Here is an 18,131-nt window from a genome sequence, read left to right as displayed (position 1 = left end):
GGGGCGGGGGGGGGGGGGGGGGGGGTATTCTATTCTAGTGGAATGTTTATGCACAATACAATACCAAAGATGATGTGGAAATTCAAGAAATATGGGACTGGCAATTTAGATGTTATGGGAGAATATGACACTCTCTGTATTGCAACTGTTAAGAAAGAAAAAAAAATGGCTCTGAGCACTATGGGACTTAACATCGGAGGTCATCAGTCCCCTAGAACTTAGAACTACTTAAACCTAACTAACCTAAGGACATCACACACATCCATGCCCGAGGCAGGATTCGAACCTGCGACGGTAGCGGTCGCGCGGTTCCAGACTGAAGCGCCTAGAACCGCTCGGCGACTCCGGCCGGCGTTAAGAAAGAAACGAAATACCATCCACTACCTTGACTCGTACAGTGAGTTAAGACCACCTGAAGAATTGTGTCGGTACTTTATCGACAAGAACCAGGTGTTCCATAGTTTTGACGCTAGGTAGACTTCGATTCACATCCCAGCACTCGTTTCTCTATAGCGTTTCTCCTGACAACTCCATAAAAGCAAGCAGTATGCATATCACTACACCAGCTGAGGTTTACATGTAATGTTGTACACTGTTACTTTAAGAGAGCGCTAATTGATATTAAGAGCAAACTACTTGCCTTGAATAAGTCTTCCTTGTTCATCTACTGGGAGTTTTGCCACATCTAACGCTACTTTAGTATTATGAGATTCTTGATAGCACTTCCTTGGAGCTTATTTTTAACATTAAACTTCGATCCTTTGTTTAAAATACTTAACTCTTTCTCAATAAAAACGATACCTGTTAAATTTTAAACTCTTCTAAAGAATTTAAAATTACTATGAAAATTTTATGTAGACCTTAGACATTTTTCCCCACGTTGTTTTGTAACTAAATTTGATATTTTCTTACAATGCGTTGTCTTGATCTGTTTACTGACATAATGAGTGTAATCGTTCACTAGTTGCATCATGTGGTAAAATTGTAATGGGGAGATAAATTTTACTAACTGCAAACGGGCTAAATATAACTTTACACCAACCCACTTCTTTCGTTTAAAGCTGTCTCTAATCTATTCCTTAAGCCACAAACCCACTTCTTTCGTTTAAAGCTGTCTCTAATCTATTCCTTAAGCCACACTTTTTCACATACCTTTTTAGCTCTCTTTGCTGCTGTAGATGTCGTCTTAATTTTACATTGATATAATTAGGAGTTGCATCGTCTGCTTTACGTTTCTTATTAAATTTATACACTCTGTTGTCTTCAGTAGTTTAATCTTGGTGCGTTGGTAGTACAGTAAGATCCCATATGCCTGGCTAGGCATACATTTGATTAACTTCTCAAGGTTAGGATTAACAGTCATATAATATTTCTTAAAAGACGTGATAGTCGCCGTTTGAAATATTTAGTTTTGCACAGTGAATTGGATTTCTGGCGAGCGTTTTAACACCATTCATATTCGTGAAATGTATACTTTTTTTCCTTTATTGAATTTCGGACTGGCAGCAGCTTAGTACGCTGCTCTTCAGCCTACAGAATTTTTAAAATACAAGAAGATAAGAATCAATAAAAGCAGGCGATAAAACGGCAACTTAAATTGTAAAACGGCGGAAAATTGTGAAAGTTAAAACATAAACAAAGGGTGGGCGATGCTAATAAAATACACAGGAAGAAGACAGGTAAAATAGTAGATAGTAGACAGACGATTAAAAACACGGCGACAGTCTGGATTCTGTTCGCAAGAGATATAAAAATCACACCCAGCGACAGTATGATGACCGTTCGCAACGCTTCAGAAAAGACGCACAACACTTAACAATCACTGGAAACACTGCACTAAAACGTCCGCACAAAGACGACACACCACAGCCAAGGGAAGATGGGGGGGGGGGGGGTGACCTGGACAGATGAGGGGAAGAAAAGTGGGAGGAGAGGAAAAACGAAAGGGGGGGGGGGAACCGACTGAAGGAGAGGGCTCATGAGGGGGGGGGGGGGGGGAGCAGGGCAGACGCGAGAGGGAATGGGTTCAAATGGCTCTGAGCACTATGGGACTTAATATGTGAGGTCATCAGTCCCCTAGATGGTTCAAATGGTTCAGAGCACTATGGGACTTAACTTCTGATGTCATCAGTCCCCTAGAACTTAGGACTACTTAAACCTAACTAACCTAAGGACATCATACACATCCATGCCCTAGGCAGGATTCGAACCTGCGACCATAGCGGTCGCACAGTTCCAGACTATAGCGCCTAGAACTGCTCGGCCACCTAGGCCGGCGGCCGGCGAGGGAATGGGGAAAGGCAGAAGAGGGAAATGCAAAAGGACTCGGGGGAGAGAAGGGAGGCAGAGAGAGGGTAGGCAGGGAAAAAGGAAGATGGAAGGGGGAGGGGGGGAAGGGAGCCCAGGAAAAGGACAGAGGAAGGGAGGGGGAAGTGGGGATCAGAGTTAATAGGTTGATAGGAGGGATAAATGGAGGGAGAGAGGGCATCATCCAGGAGAGGGAGTTGATGGAAGCCACCTGTTTGCTGATGACAAAGCTGGGGTCACCGAAAACAAAGAGAAATTCAGTGAGGCATAAAAAAACTGGAACTAACGTAACAGTGTACGCTGCAAGTCGACATGCTAGACATATAAAAATTAAACTCTGACAAGGCACTCTTGAAGGGGTGGACAAATTTTGATATTTCAGGAGTACAACATATCAAGGAAGAACATGAAATAAAGACACAGTAGCAAAGATTGCAACACGGAATAGCTTTCTTTCAAAAGAAACTGCTGCTGACAATCAAAAATATAATGTGTTGAGACCAGAAAGAGATTCATAAAAAAGTGTAGACGTGTGAAGTGTGGGAAATGGGGGAGACAGAAATAAAAAGATTAGAAACCTTTGAAATGTGGCGTTACAGGAGACTATTGATCATGTATATTGCTCAAGTAAGGATGAAGATGTTCAGGAACGAGCCAACGAGAAAAAATGTATAACGAAGAACATAATGAATCGAAGAGAGAGAATCGATGAGTAGATTTTACGAAGGATTCGTTGCTGAAAAATGTAGTTAAAGGAGTCGTGGAAAGTTGGCGCTGTAGGGGCAGACGTAAATGTAAGGATGTAAGGTAAGTCACTGGTGATGTGTGTGAGCCATGGCTGGCTCATGCTGTGTGTTGGATTAAACCTTGTTGCTATTCTGTGTTTAGTCGCCCACGGTTATCGCTATTATGCTGCGTGGAGCAGCCATGGCGCATGGTTTGGCTGGGACTGCTGGCGGCCTCTTTGCGGTGTCAGAGTTTGTGGGGCTGTTCCCATTGCTACGAGGTTCGTGGCTCACCGATCCTGGACATGAAAGTTGAGTTTTGACTTAATCTACCAGCAAGTCACGACTGTTCACACTGGGTCGTTTGGAGTTCGTCATTGGCTGTTGGGATATTCCCACAAGCAACAACGTGTGTTTCCAAGTTGGCAAATTTTAGCCACCCTCCTGTGGAGTTTAACTGTACTTGGTTATTTGAATTGAAGTGCACCAGCGGAATCTTTTGCCTTGTGGCCGTTACCGTTCCAGTTACCTGCCCTGGCCATTGACGTAAATTCAGGCAGTGTATTTTCCTCATTGGTTGACGCTGTCCAGCACAGTGTGTAGTTTGACAGCTCAATGTATAATTGGTTGTGGGCGCCAATACCTTCTATTTTGTTCCATTCAAATGTGTGTGAAATCTTATGGGACTTAACTGCTAAGGTCATCAATCCCTAAGCTTACACACTACTTAACCTAAATTATCCTAAGGACAAACACAAACACCCATGCCCGAGGGAGGATTCGAACCTCCGCAGGGACCACCCACACTGTCCGTGACTGCAGCGCCTTAGACCGCTCGGCTAATCCCGCGCGGCGTCGTTCCATTGAACTCACTGTTGTGTGCTGGTCGGGTGAAGCGGAGGTTATCTTGTCGGTGGGTCTGTTGACTTTATGTCCTGCGAGAGGAGAGCTTCTGTTAAGTTTAGAAGGTAGGAGACGAGGTACTGGCAGAAGTAAAGTTGTGAGGACGGGGCGTGAGTCGTGCTTGGGTAGCTCAGTTGGTAGAGCACTTGCCCACGAAAGGCAAAGGTCCCGAGTTCGAGTCTCGGTCCGGCACACAGTTTTAATCTGCCAGGAAGTTTCATATCAGCGCACACTCCGCTGCAGAGTGAAAATCTCATTCTGGAAACATCCCCCAGGCTGTGGCTACGCCATGTTTCCGCAATATCCTTTCTTTCAGGAGTGCTAGTTCTGCAAGTTTCGCAGGAGAGCTTCTGTTAAGTTTGGAACGTAGGAGACGAGGTACTGGCAGAAGTAAAGTTGAGAGGACGGGGCGTGAGTCGTGCTTCGGTAGCTCAGTTGGTAGAGCACTTGCCCGCGAAAGGCAAAGGTCCCGAGTTCGAGTCTCGGTCCGGCACACAGTTTTAATCTGCCAGGAAGTTTCATATCAGCGCACACTCCGCTGCAGAGTGAAAATCTCATTCTGGAAACATCCCCCAGGGTGTGGCTAAGCCATGTCTCCGCAATATCCTTTCTTTCAGGAGTGCTAGTTCTGCAAGTTTCGCAGGAGAGCTGCTGTTAAGTTTGGAAGGTAGGAGACGAGGTACTGGCAGAAGTAAAGTTGTGAGGACGGGGCGTGAGTCGTGCTTGGATAGCTCAGTTGGTAGAGCACTTGCCCGCGAAAGGCAAAGGTCCCGAGTTCGAGTCTCGGTCCGGCACACAGTTTTAATCTGCCAGGAAGTTTTAGATTCGCACTGTCTCTGAACGTTGTGCTGAGCACACCCAGCCTGTAAAGCAAAAGGAACAACAGAAGTTGGCTGTTGGTGAACATTGCCTGGAGAACGGACACAAGAAGCTACTGAAAAAGACGGCAGGATCAGATTAAACAATAAAAATTTCAATCGAGATCAACGGCACGGAGGCAGGTTTTTCGACACCGGACGGATGATTGTGGGAAGACGAGAGCAGCATTACCAAACATGGCGCCGGCCCCTTGCACCATGTGACGTCACTTGCACTCACCGCGTGAGTGAGCTGCCAGAATCTGTCCAACTCACCTTCCCGCGCATGCGATATTTCGGCTCCAACGGCGAGTCATCTGCACCTTTTTCCAGGCGCTTGTGACGGTGCACTGGGCGAGAGATCCTTGATACTTAATTTCATGTTCCTTGGATCATTTTGCACGATAAATCGCAATGATGTGGAACGAATCATTTTACATTCTCATCGCAAATTAATTCGCACATATAGTTCCATGCTGAACATATATATATATATATATATATGTGTGTGTGTGTGTGTGTGTGTGTGTGTGTGTGTGTGTGTGGGAGTGTGTGTGTGCCGGCCGGAGTGGCCGAGCGGTTAAAGGCGCTACAGTCTGCAACCGCACGACCGCTACGGTCGCAGGTTCGAATCCTGCCTCGGGCATGGATGTGTGTGATGTCCTTAGGTTAGTTAGGTTTAAGTAGTTCTAAGTTCTAGGGGACTTATGACCACAGCAGTTGAGTCCCATAGTGCTCAGAGCCATTTGAACCATTTTTGCGTGTGTGTGTGTGTGTGTGTGTGTGTGTGTGTGTGTGTGTGTGTGTGAGAGAGAGAGAGAGAGAGAGAGAGACAGAGAGAGAGAGTCCCATAGTGCTCAGAGCCATTTGAACCATTTTTGCGTGTGTGTGTGTGTGTGTGTGTGTGTGTGTGTGTGTGAGAGAGAGAGAGAGAGAGAGAGAGAGAGAGAGAGTTAGTACTTCCTACCAACCACCGTTTACACCCTACGGTGATAGAAATTCTTTTACGGAATAAGAGTTGTCGAGGAGAAACTTTGTTTTCAAATTGTACTTTTCTGTCTGTCAGACATTTCATATCACTGGGAAAATGATCAAAAATTTTTGTTGCAGTAATGTGCACCTCTATTTGTGCAAAAGACAATCTTAAGGTTGAGTAATGAATGTCATTTTTCCTTCCGGTATTGTAATTATGCACATCATTATTCGTCTTGAACTGTAGTGGATTATTTACAAGACACTTCATGATGGAATAAATATACTGTGAAACAGTAGTCAGAATACCTAACTCCCTAAACAAACGTCTACAAGGTTACCGTGGGTAGGCACCACATATTGTTCTTACAGCAAGTTTTTGAACAACAGAGACTTTCTTTCTTAAATGTTAATCCAGAACATTATTTCATATAACATTATTGAATGAAAACATGCAAAATATGTCAACTAACGGATTTGTCTCTACACAAGTTTTGCAGTGATTCTAAGTGCAAATGTGACTGAATGAAGTTAGTTTAGGAGTTCCAGAAGTACATTTTCCAATTAAAATTTTCATGGATATGGACACAGCAGAATTTTGAAGTTTCCACCCTATGTATTATTTTCTCACCATGTGTTACCCTTAAGGAGTGTGTAAGTCTAGGGACCGATGACCTCAGCAGTATGGCCCGCTAGGAATTCACACACATTTGAACATTATGATTGCTGAAAAGCAGTCAATGATACTTTTAATAACTTTGTTTACCATTTCATCTATTTCTATATGTATGTCTGGATTGATTACAATACTAATGTCATCTGGAAAAAGAACTAATTTTGCTCGTTGTATATCACATGGGATGTCGTTCACATGTACGTGGAACAACAGTGAACCTGAAATTGAGCCTTGATGAATCCGATAAGTAATTTCTCCCCTCTATATTTGTTGAATTACTCAGTACAAGTTTCTGCATTATTTTGGTTACATCTGACGTTATCCACTGGTTAACTATACCATTAATCCCACAGAACTCTAATTTATCTCAGAGAATACTGTGATTCGCACAGTCAAATGCCTTAGAGAGGTCTCGAAAAATACCAACCGCTGCTTTTTATTATTCAATGCTTGCAAAACCTGATGAGTGAACATGTAAATGGCATTCTCAGTAGAGCAGCTATTCTGGAACTCAAACTGCTGTTTGCTGACGACATTATTGTTGCTAAGGTGAGATACTATACTAGAATGCATCACCTCAAAAATTTTGGAAAATTATGTCGGCATTGAAACAGGTCAGTAGTTATTGACATCTCTTTTATCACCTTTCTTAAAGAGAACGGCAAATTTCAGTCTGGGGAAATGCCTTGAGTTAGTGTGCATGACATATTTCAGGTAAGACGGGGTTAATGTAAGGGAGCCAATGACAAAAGTACTCTTTGTAAACCGAATCCGCAATTTATATATTTTCAGCTCATTCAGTTGCTTCTGAAAGCCAGAGACGCCTGTTTCTATGTCCAGACGGGAGGCCGTGCGATCCTCCTGCATGAATGATTTTTTATCCCCTGTTGCCACACCAGACTGGTAGACGAGTGACGATAGAAGCTCTCAACCAACTTACTGATTTTACATAGGAGCAGAATTTTCGCTCATTCTTGGTAACATCTTTCGCTAAGGTGGAAGTGGTATTTCTCCTAAATTTTGCCTGCCGACATTTCTATGTCCTTTTTTGACCAGGAGCGTGACAGTCTTTGTTTTCTCGGCATTTTCCGAATTTTGTTATTAAACCAGGTACTTACTGTCCTTAACCCTCTTACCCAGCGCATACTTCTTCAGGGCACACTTTACAGGCTAGGCTAGAAGGAACGATCGGAAAGCGACATACAGTTTCATGGTTACATGGATCCGGAAATGTAGTCTAGATCGAAAGTAATGTTCCCTGCACATAGTACGTCTGTCTGGTAGAGGCCACTCAGATAACGACAGTGCAGGTGAAAATTTGCTATGCGTCAAATTACAACAATGCAGGCGTCACTCCACGAAAATACGGCGTGTTATCGTATTGTATTGCGTCTGGTTCTGACGAATGGCCGGCCGGAGTGACCGTGCGGTTCTAGGCGCTACAGTCTGGAACCGCGCGACCGCTACGGTCGCAGGTTCGAATCTTGCCTCGGGCATGGATGTGTGTGATGTCCTTAGGTTAGTTAGGTTTAAGTAGTTCTAAGTTCTAGGGCACTGATGACCTCAGATGTTTACTCCCATAGAGCTCAGAGCCATTTGAGCCATTTTCTGACGAATGCTACAACATGTGATCGTGCTGTTTCCTATCAAGATAATGCAGCTGAAGACATTTGTGTTATAATAGTACAGTGTGGTTGCAACAGACAGAAGACGTGCTTTGCTGGTGTTGCCATTTTAGTAATTTTGATCGAGATAAACTCACGCTGCAATGTTATTCCGCACGCCAGTGCAGAAGTTGGCACAGAAAGAGCTAAGTGAAAAATCCGTAAATTTGCACGTTTATTTATATATAAAAGCCGACTTCGGAATTTTCATTTGTATGAGACTGCATGTCCAAGATCCATGCGCCGATTTGAAATTCTAGATTCGCATATTTTACTATTCGTATTGCTTCTGCATAATCTTTCATTGTTGTATCAATACCCATTTGTGTTGGGATGTATTATGAAATTTCGAACATTCGCGAGTATCGTGATGAACTCTTACTGTTATGTCACTTGTAGGCTTCAACTTATTTGTGCTCTTTTATGACTTTTGACGACAGTAGTCCTATTCTCGTTCAAACCAAACGTTCTCTGATTTCATTGTATAATACGTGAGAAACGGGTTGTTTTAGGGAATTTTCGGACGCTTGCAAAACTATATTTTCTCAAGTTACCTGTACGGGTGTTTTGGATTGGTAACTTATTTCGTAGCAAATCAGCGTTTGTGGATCACAGCTACTGCCAAAGAACAGGTCGCCCCTGAATTTCATTGTATATCAGCGCAAATAAACGTGCAGTTTTGAGAATTTTCGGAAGCTATCTTTGTCCTTTGCGTAATCTAATTTTTAGCATATCGACGTTTGTGAGTTAGTTAGTGAAGCAGATATTCCAAATGAGGTATAGTGGCACATCTAGTTTACCCATAAAGAGGAGTACAGTATATATGATATACATTTATCGTAAATTAACTCCATTTTTGAGTTTGCTAATAGCTTTAATTAATCTCAAGAAGTTTTAGGAAATTAGTACGTTTTACCACCGGTTTTTCTATTGCCTTAATAGAAATCTCGTCTTGTGTATTTGCTTCAATTCTTATAGGGAATTAACAACTTTGTGGCTCAAGAGACTGAAAGATAATCGGAAGGTTCAATTTAAAGTTATTTGTTCAAAGTCCTGTAATACATCGCACCAGCTGAAATGCAGCCTCACAGTGAATGCTATTCTTGAAAGTGTAATGAGTTGATTGACATTTGTAAGCAGCTGAAATTCGCACTGACTACTGCGATACGGTTGTCAGCTGCTGCGAGTCATGTTAGAAATACTCCCGAGAGTCATGTACCTGTGGTACCGGTATCAAAGGTATCTCAAGTACTATACTCTCCTGTGGATCCTGTCTCCTCTGCAGAAAAGTACGGGATCTGTCACTACTCGTCCACTTGACCGCGAGTGGGGCTTCAATGGTAGATCTAGGCGTCCTGTACATAGTAGACAGGGACCAGGGAGCAATGAGGGTGTTGTACCAATCCCCTAACCAGCAAGTTTGAGGTGCTGAAACTGAGCCAGTGGGGCTCCATTTACCTATTTTGGGGAAACCTGTCTTGTCCAGTGTCAAGAGGAGGAAAACGCAAAAGGGTAGGGGAATTGTCAGTTGAAATGTACGGCGAATGATGGTATCCCTTAGGGAAATGGCAGCAAGGGACAGGAAAAGGCACCAGACGCACTCATTGTGTATGCCTGGGGGCCTTATTCAAAATACTGAAGAGGCTATTGCAGCAGCCATTGAGTGAACATGGTGCAACCAGCTGCAGACTGTGTCGCAAGTTGGAACAAATGATGCCTGTCATCTCGGCTCTGAGGTCATACTTCAATCATTTCACTGACTGACAGAGAAGGCAGAGAAGACCAGCCTTGTGCGTGGTGTTTCAAGAAAGCTCACAATTAGCAGCATTGTCCCCAGAGTTCATCATGGTCCTTTGGTTCTGAGTCGAATGGAAGGACTGAACCAGAAAGTTCTATGACAAGCTAGGCTGCAACCTCCTAGACTTGCACCATAGGGCTGAGAGCTGTGAGGTCCCACTAAACAGGTCTGGTGTGCACTACACATCAGAGGCTGCTACTCAGGTAGCTGACTGTGTGTGGCGTGCAAACGAGGTTTTTTTTAGATGAGGCGACTCTCGGTCCAATCCAGATAACAGTAGCTGTAGGAAACGCAGAAGTATCAGTGTAAGATCAAAAGAAATATTTCCCACATATGAGAGTATTAAAATCCTAATGGTTAACTGCCGAAGAATTTGCAACCAAGTGCCAGATCGGAAATGCTCCTGAAAAGCAGTGAAGCTCACATAATACTACGTACAGAAAGCTGGTTGAAACATGAAATTGAGAGTTTTGGGGAAAACTTTTAGCATGTATCCGAAAGGACAGGGAAATGGAAATGGTGTTAATTTTTTACAACAGACGAGAAACTCAAATCCACTGAGATAGAAATTGAAGCTGAATGTGTGATTGTTTGGGCAAGACAGTATCAGCGGTGGGCATAAAATTACTTGTATGTAAATTCCCCAATAATACTGTAATCATCAGTGGAGTCTTTAATCATCCAATAATCAACTAGAAAAATTTCAGTTTTATTCGTGGTGGGCATTATAATACATCCTGTAAATCTTTACTAAATGCATTCTCTGAAAACTACCTAGAACAGATAGTTCAGCTCCCCACTCATGGTGGAAATACAGAGTGTATGAAAAAGAATCATCCGATTTGACACATCTATATTTCTGAAACTAATAAATATATACAATTAATTTTATTTTTTGATGAACGGGAAACTCAAAAAGTTTTTTTTTTCATAACTTTTGCATAGGTGCTCAAATGACCCATTATGCACAACATATGTCAATGTGCTATTCAAATTGTTCCCACACTCCACCAAGCATATCTTGAGTTACAGCTTCCACAGTTGCTGTTGTGCAATATCTCAGTTCATTCATTGTTGTTGGGAACAGAGGCACATAAACAGAGTCTTTATAAACCCTCGCAAGAAAAAAAAAACACATACAGTCAGGTCTGCTGATCTTGGAGGCCAGTATGTAAGACCGAATCATTTGGTCCATTGCGACCAATCCATCGTTCAGTAATCCTTCAATCTAAAAATTCTCGCGCTTCCAGATACCATTGTGGTTGTGCCCCATCCTGTTGATAACTGAAGTCGTTCGAATCAGTCTCCAACTGTGGGAAAAGAAAGTTTTCAAGCATATCAAGATATGTGCTTCCTGTAACAGTGTTCTCGGCAAAGAAAAATAGACCATACACCTTTTCCCGCGAAACTGCACAAAACACACTAAATTTTGGAGAGTCCCTTTCATGTAGTACAACTTCAAATGGTTGTTCTGTAACCCATATTCTCACATTATGATGGTTCACCTTTCCATTTAAATGGAATGTTGCCTCGTTACTAAACACTAAGTGTTGAAAAAACTGTAATACTCCATCTTGCCAAGAAAGAAATTACGTAAGTCCCGACATTGTTGTTTGTCACCTTCATGAAAAGCTTAAGTGGCTGAATATAGTATGGTCTCACGTGTAAACGTCAAAGCAACACATACTGGACGGACATCGGGGGCATGTTGAGCCGCATGGCGAACGGATTTCTGCGGAGTCCTAGTGATACTATGGCAAAAGCGTTCAACATCAGTGTCAGACATTCGGGGACAACCCAGCTATTTGTCTTCACACAAACAACCTGTTTCTTGTAATCGCTCCTGTTATTGTCTAATGCTCTATGCTGTAGAAGAATTAGAAGGATCCATGCAATATTTCGTACAAAAGTCACACTGAACAGTTATTATTGATCCGCACTGCACAAAGCATAGAACACAAAATGCTTTCTGTTATCCCGACACCACTTTTACTAGAACTGAAGTGGGCACAGATTGCTGCTACCTAGTGGGAACTGTGTAAAATTCAAGAGTTTGCTTTTCCCAACAGTACGTTGTTCACTCACATATCTCGAATAACATAATAGTTATGATTTTTTTTAATCAGATGATTCTTTTCGATACACTCTGTGTATTGGATCTCATGGCAACAAATAGGTCTGACCCCTTTGAGGATGTCCACATTGAAAGGACATCTCAAACAAGCAAAAAGATACATACGTTCAGGAAACCAAAAAAAAAAAAAAAAAAAAATCAGTAGTGTCATCTCTGTGAGCAACTTGAATCTTTCAGTACAGGACAGGAGCATGTAGAGGAACTATAGCTCATATTTAAATGAATAATTGACGACTCTGCAGCCACGACCTGCAACAAATGATGATGCCCAAGTAGGTGTTTTAGCTGCTGCCACGGCTAATCCGCACGTCAGTAGCAGACAAATTGCGCGAGAATCGGGAATCTAAAAAACGTCGGTGTTGGAACGCTACATCAACATCGATTGCACCCGTACCATATTTCTATGCACCAGGAATTGCATAGCGACAACTTTGGACGTCGTGTACAGTTCTGCCACTGGGCACAAGAGAAATTGCGGGACGATGACAAATTTTTTGCACGCGTTCTATTTAGCGACGAAGCGTCATTCACCAACAGCGGTAACGTAAACCGGCATAATATGCACTATTGGGTAACGGAAAATCAACGATGGCTACGACAAGTGGAACATCAACGACCCTGGCGGGTTAATGTATGGTGCGGCATTATGGGAGGAAGGATAATTGGCCCCCATTTTATCGATGGCAATCTAAATGTGCAATGTATGCTGATTTCCTACGTAATGTTCTACCGATGTTACTACAAGACGTTTCACTGCATGACAGAATGGCGATGTACTTTCAGCACGATGGATGTCCGGCACATAGCTCGCGTGCGGTTGAAGCGGTATTGAATAGCACATTTCATGACAGGTGGATTGGTCGTCGAAGCACCATACCACGGCCCGCACGTTCACCGGATCTGACGTCTCCGGATTTCTTTCTGTGGGGAAAGCTGAAGAATATTTGGTATCGTGATTCACCGACAACGCCTGACAACATGCGTCACCGCATTGTCAATGCATGTGCGAACATTACGGAAGGCGAACTACCCGCTGTTGATAGGAATGTCGTTACACGTATTGCCAAATGCACTGAGGTTGACGGACATCATTTTGAGCATTTATTGCATTAATATGGTATTTACAGGTAATCACGCTGTAACAGCATGCGTTCTCAGAAATGATAAGTTCAAAAAATGGTTCAAATGGCTCTGAGCACTATGGGACTCAACTGCTGAGGTCATTAGTCCCCTAGAACTTAGAACTAGTTAAACCTAACTAACCCAAGGACATCACAAACAGCCATGCCCTAGGCAGGATTCGAACCTGCGACCGTAGCGGTCTTGCGGTTCCAGACTGCAGCGCCTTTAACCGCACGGCCATGATAAGTTCACAAAGGTACATGTATCACATTGGAACGGCCGAAATAAAATGTTCAAACGTACCTATGTTCTGTATTTTACTTTAAAAAACCTACCTGTTACCAACTCTTCGTCTAAAACTGTGAGCCATATGTTTGTGACTTTTACAGCACCATCTATCACAAAGCAAAAAAAGTGGTCCCACTGAATCATTCATATTTCTTTACGTACTACACGAATATGTAATAAAAAATGGGGGTTCCTATTTAAAAAACGCAGTTGATATCCGTTTGACCTATGGCAGCGCCATCTAGCGGGCCAACCATAACGCCATCTGGTTTCCTCCTTGAAGCTAAACAAGTTTCGTTCTTTGTAGTTTTTTCGTTTGACGATTATTTCGTGAGATATTTGGCCCGGTCACGATCAATGGACCACCCTGTATATATATACCACCATCAGAGCCCGCCATGATTCCATGCTTGAAATTGACAAACCTGCTGGAAAAAATGCTGAAAATCCGATACTTCAAAGTAAACCTGGGGTCACAAAGCAGCAAGTCAAAAAGAATAAAAAACGGACTCCCCCAAGGATCTGTATTGGCTCCACTGCTTTTTAATGTTTACATCAGTGACATGATAGGCACTGAGTCGAGTAAGTTTTGCTACGCTGATGACGTGGCTATAGCTACTTAAAGCAAATGGCTAGAAGATGGTGAAAGAACTCTAACTGCTGACCTAGAAGTACTAAACCAGTACTACAAAAAATGGAGACTGTGCCCAAACCCAAATAAAACAGAGACCTGCGCCTTCCATTTAAATAACAGACTAGCAGACAGAGAACTAAATATCACTTTCTGCGGAAAACGAATTAAACATAACAAATTTCCCAAATATTTAGGCATAACTCTTGACAGGTCACTTACCTTCAAGAAACACCTGGAACTAACTAGCCAGAAATTGAAAACCCGAAATAACATCATCCAGAGATTAGCAGGTACCACATGAGGAGCGGATGCAAATACACTACGTGTTGCAGCAATATCACACGTCTATTCCGTGGCAGAGTACTGTGCCCCTGTGTGGAGTAGAAGCGCCCATGTAAAGAAGATTGACGCTCAGATCAATGAAGCCACGAGGACAATAACAGGGACACTAAAGTCAACACCTCTAGAATGGCTTCATGTCCTCTCAAACATCACTGCGCCTGAAATCCGTAGACAGCAGGCAACAATTCAGGAATGGCAAAAAATAAATCATGCAGATAAGGCAAGAGTACTACCGATAAACCAAGTACTAGATGACCGCTGTCGATATCGGCTTAAATCAAGAGCGCCAATATGGGAAGACAGAACACTTTCCCAAGGAAATACCTATAACTGCCACAAATCCTGGAAAACCAAGTGGACCAATAGTGACATTAACCGACACAATATAGAGGACCCCAGCCAACAACTCCCAGGAATGCAGCTTCCTCGTAAAATCTGGTGCCAGCTTAACCATGTGAGATCCGGACACGCGAGCACTAAATCCATGCTGTACAAATGGGGCGCCAATGATAACCCAATGTGTGACTGTGAAACTGATGAACAAACATTACAACATCTAGTGCAAGATTGCCCACTGCGAAGATTCTGGTGTGAGTGGAGAGACTTCGTGGAGGCCAGCCCTGTTGCCATTAAATGGCTGTCACATTTGGACATAACTTTTTGACGAATTGTAGCTGTGATTATATTTCAACTTTGCTCAGATTTAATAATGACTGGTGTTGTTCTGTTTATATTATTATGTATGTGTGTATATGTATATTTGTATTTATATGTCTTCAGTACAGGAGCTGCGGTAACCTTGTTTAACTCACAAACTTGTATGGAGTTGGGATCCCTCCCCCCCCCCCCACCCCCCACCCCCCACCCCCCACCCCTCACTCCTCCCTGTGTCACAAAAGTTAGTAAATTGCAATAAACAGAGCACTCCTATTCTCGGTCAGTTCTTTGCTCCAGTAACCTACATGTCAGGAGTCTGGTCATTTCCATTTCTTGTGGCAGATAATGCACATTCGGAGAATCTTTTTGGGTTGGATGCTTTTTTGGTTTCACAATTTCAGATGAAGTGATTTAGTGTCTGAACAAGTGCAGTATACAGAGTTAGATGCATTATGTCAGTCCTAATGGAAAGAATAGGAGACATCTAAACAAGGAACGTGGGAAAAGGACTAAAAAAACACCATACAAAAATGGAGATCCAAAACTAAAAATTAAATGGCGCTCGCCATATTGCTCCGGCGGATAAAAAGTAAAACACAGGCGACAGCCCGCGCGTCATTTGCCAAAACAGCTGATAAATCAGATGGAAAACCCAAGATAGAACGTAAATTGGTAAAAAAAAGGGGGCATTCCAGCAGGTAGTGGCAGACAGTTAAAATTTGAGCGCAATGCGCACAAAGTGGTGGGGCAGCGCCACTGAGCAAATGATGATGGCTAAAAAGGCAGTGCCCAACACGCAGCTGAGTTAAAATAATCTCCTCTCAGCGGGAAACATGACATTGGCTCCACCAAGAGTGAGTAAGTGGCAGTTTTCCTGTACTCACTGCACTAAGGGATGAGCAGTGTACAGCGCACAGAGACTTTGGAGGGCGCTGAGTGAGTCGGAGCAGAGGACACAATTGGGAAGGCTGTATCACCGGATATACTCCACAGCCTGATACAAGGCGAAAAGCTCGGCTGTAAATACTGAGGAGTGGACCGGAAGCTGGTATCGAAAGATATGGGTGCCAATGACGAATGCACACCCAACCCCACGGTCAGTCCGAGAGCCAACAGTGTATACAAAGGTACTATCGCTTAATTCCATGCGAAGGTCGTGAAACTGAAGGCGGTGGACCAAGGCTGGAGTAGTGTCCTTAGGAAGCAAATGAAGGCCAAGGTTAGCATGAGCGGCTTCACGAAGCCAAGGTGGTGAAGGGTTCAAAGTTGCAGGAAGCGTGAAGTTAAGCCACCGTAGCATGTAGCGAAAGCGGACTCCAGAAGGTAACAGAGAAGAGGGACGAGCCCCATACTGACAATCGAAGGAATCATCAAAGAATGAGGCATAGGAAGGGTGGCCACGTATGGCAGACAAACGGCATGCATACCTGCTGAGGAGAAAGTCACAGCAGTAGGACAGCGGTAGTTCAGCAGCTTCAGCATACAGACTCTCAACTGGGCTGGTGTAAAAGGCGCCTGTCGCCAAACAGATGCCACAATGATGGATAGTGTCGAGACGGCGTAAAAGGGATGGGTGTGCGGATGCATACACAAAGCACCCATAGTCGAGTTTCGAACGGACAAGCGACCAATACAAACGGAGGAGGTTTCGATCGGCACCCCAAGAAGTACCACCAAGAGCATGTAGGACATTGAGGGACTGTGTACAGTGGGCTCTCAGGTAAGAGACATGGGAGGACCAACACAGTTTCCTATCGACCATGAGCCCCAGGAATTTCGTAGTGTCAACGAACGGAAGGGCAACAGGCCCAACATGTAGAGATGATGTGAAAAACCATTTGCGCTGCCAGAAATTCATACAGACGATTTTGTCAGTGAAAAAGCGAAAGCCATTGGCGATGCTCTAGGTGTGATGACAATCAAGACAGCGCTGAAGACGCCGCTCAGTGAGACAGGTCCGTGGAGAACTGCAATAGATGGCAAAATCATCGACAAAAATGGAGCCAGAGACGCCTGGTGGGAGACAGGTCATGATAGGGTTAATGGTGATAGCAAAGAGGATGACCCTCAGGACGGAACCCTGAGGCATACCATTTGCCTGAGTAAAGGTGTCCGACAAAGCAGAACCCACATGCACCTTGAAAACGCAGTCTTGTAAAAATGCCCGAAGAAAACAGGGCAGGCGCCCACAGAAGCCCAACATTTAAAGAGTACGGAGGATACCAGTTCTCCAGCAGGTGTTGTAGGCTTCTCCAAATCGAAAAACACGGCCACAGTCTGGGATTTCCGCAGAAAACCATTCATGACATGGGTGGACAAAGTAACAAGATGGTCAAGTACAGAACGCCGTGCTCTAAATCCACACTGTGCATTCGTGAGGAAATGGCCAGGTTCGAGCCACCACGCTAGTCAGGCATACATTCTATCACCTTCAAATGCAGTTGGTAAGAGAGATGGGGCGGTAGCTAGAAGGAAGTTTTTTGTCCTTACCAGGCATAAGTATGGGTATGACTGGCTTCAGGACAGCGTCCAGGAAATGTGCCCTCAGCCCACATGCAGTTTTACGTGTTAAGCAGAAAGTGCTTGCCCGCAAGAGAGAGGTGCTCCAACATCTGAATGTGTATATCACCTGTCCCTGGGGCAGAGGACCGGGATGAACTGAGAGTATGATCTACCTCCCTTGTAGTGAAGGTGGCATTGTAGCACTCACGATTCAGAGAAGGGTATTGCACGAGCCTCCTCCACTCGTTTCCTATGGATAAAGGCAGGGTCATGGTGGGAAGAGCTCGAAACTGCCGCAAAATGGCGGCCCAAGGTGTTGGAGATGACAACAGTATCCACGATGACAGTGGCACCTACTGTCAGGCCGGAAATGGAGGAATGGATTTGGTTCCAGGGAGACGTCGGAGGTTAGCCCACACAACAGAGGAAGGTGTGGAACTGTTAAAAGAACTAGTGAACGAAATCCAACTAGCCCTTTTGCTATCCCGAAGATCTCGACGACACTTTGCATGCATCTGTTTATAATGAATGCAGCTTTCCAGCATAGAGT

The 18,131-nt window shown here is 43.8% G+C and overlaps 1 non-coding gene across 1 annotated transcript; it reads left to right on the top strand.

Moving 5' to 3' along the window:
• The first annotated feature begins 4,655 nt into the window (after positions 1–4,655).
• Positions 4,656–4,730, top strand: Trnas-cga. Its single transcript has one exon. It is a non-coding gene; the product is annotated as a tRNA-Ser (tRNA).
• Positions 4,731–18,131: the final 13,401 nt, after the last annotated feature.

Source organism: Schistocerca piceifrons, chromosome 3 (assembly GCF_021461385.2).
Source record: "Schistocerca piceifrons isolate TAMUIC-IGC-003096 chromosome 3, iqSchPice1.1, whole genome shotgun sequence".
NCBI lineage: Eukaryota > Metazoa > Arthropoda > Insecta > Orthoptera > Acrididae > Schistocerca > Schistocerca piceifrons.
The sequence above is the reverse complement of the archived record's forward strand: the minus strand, read 5'-3'. Positions and strand labels throughout refer to the sequence as shown.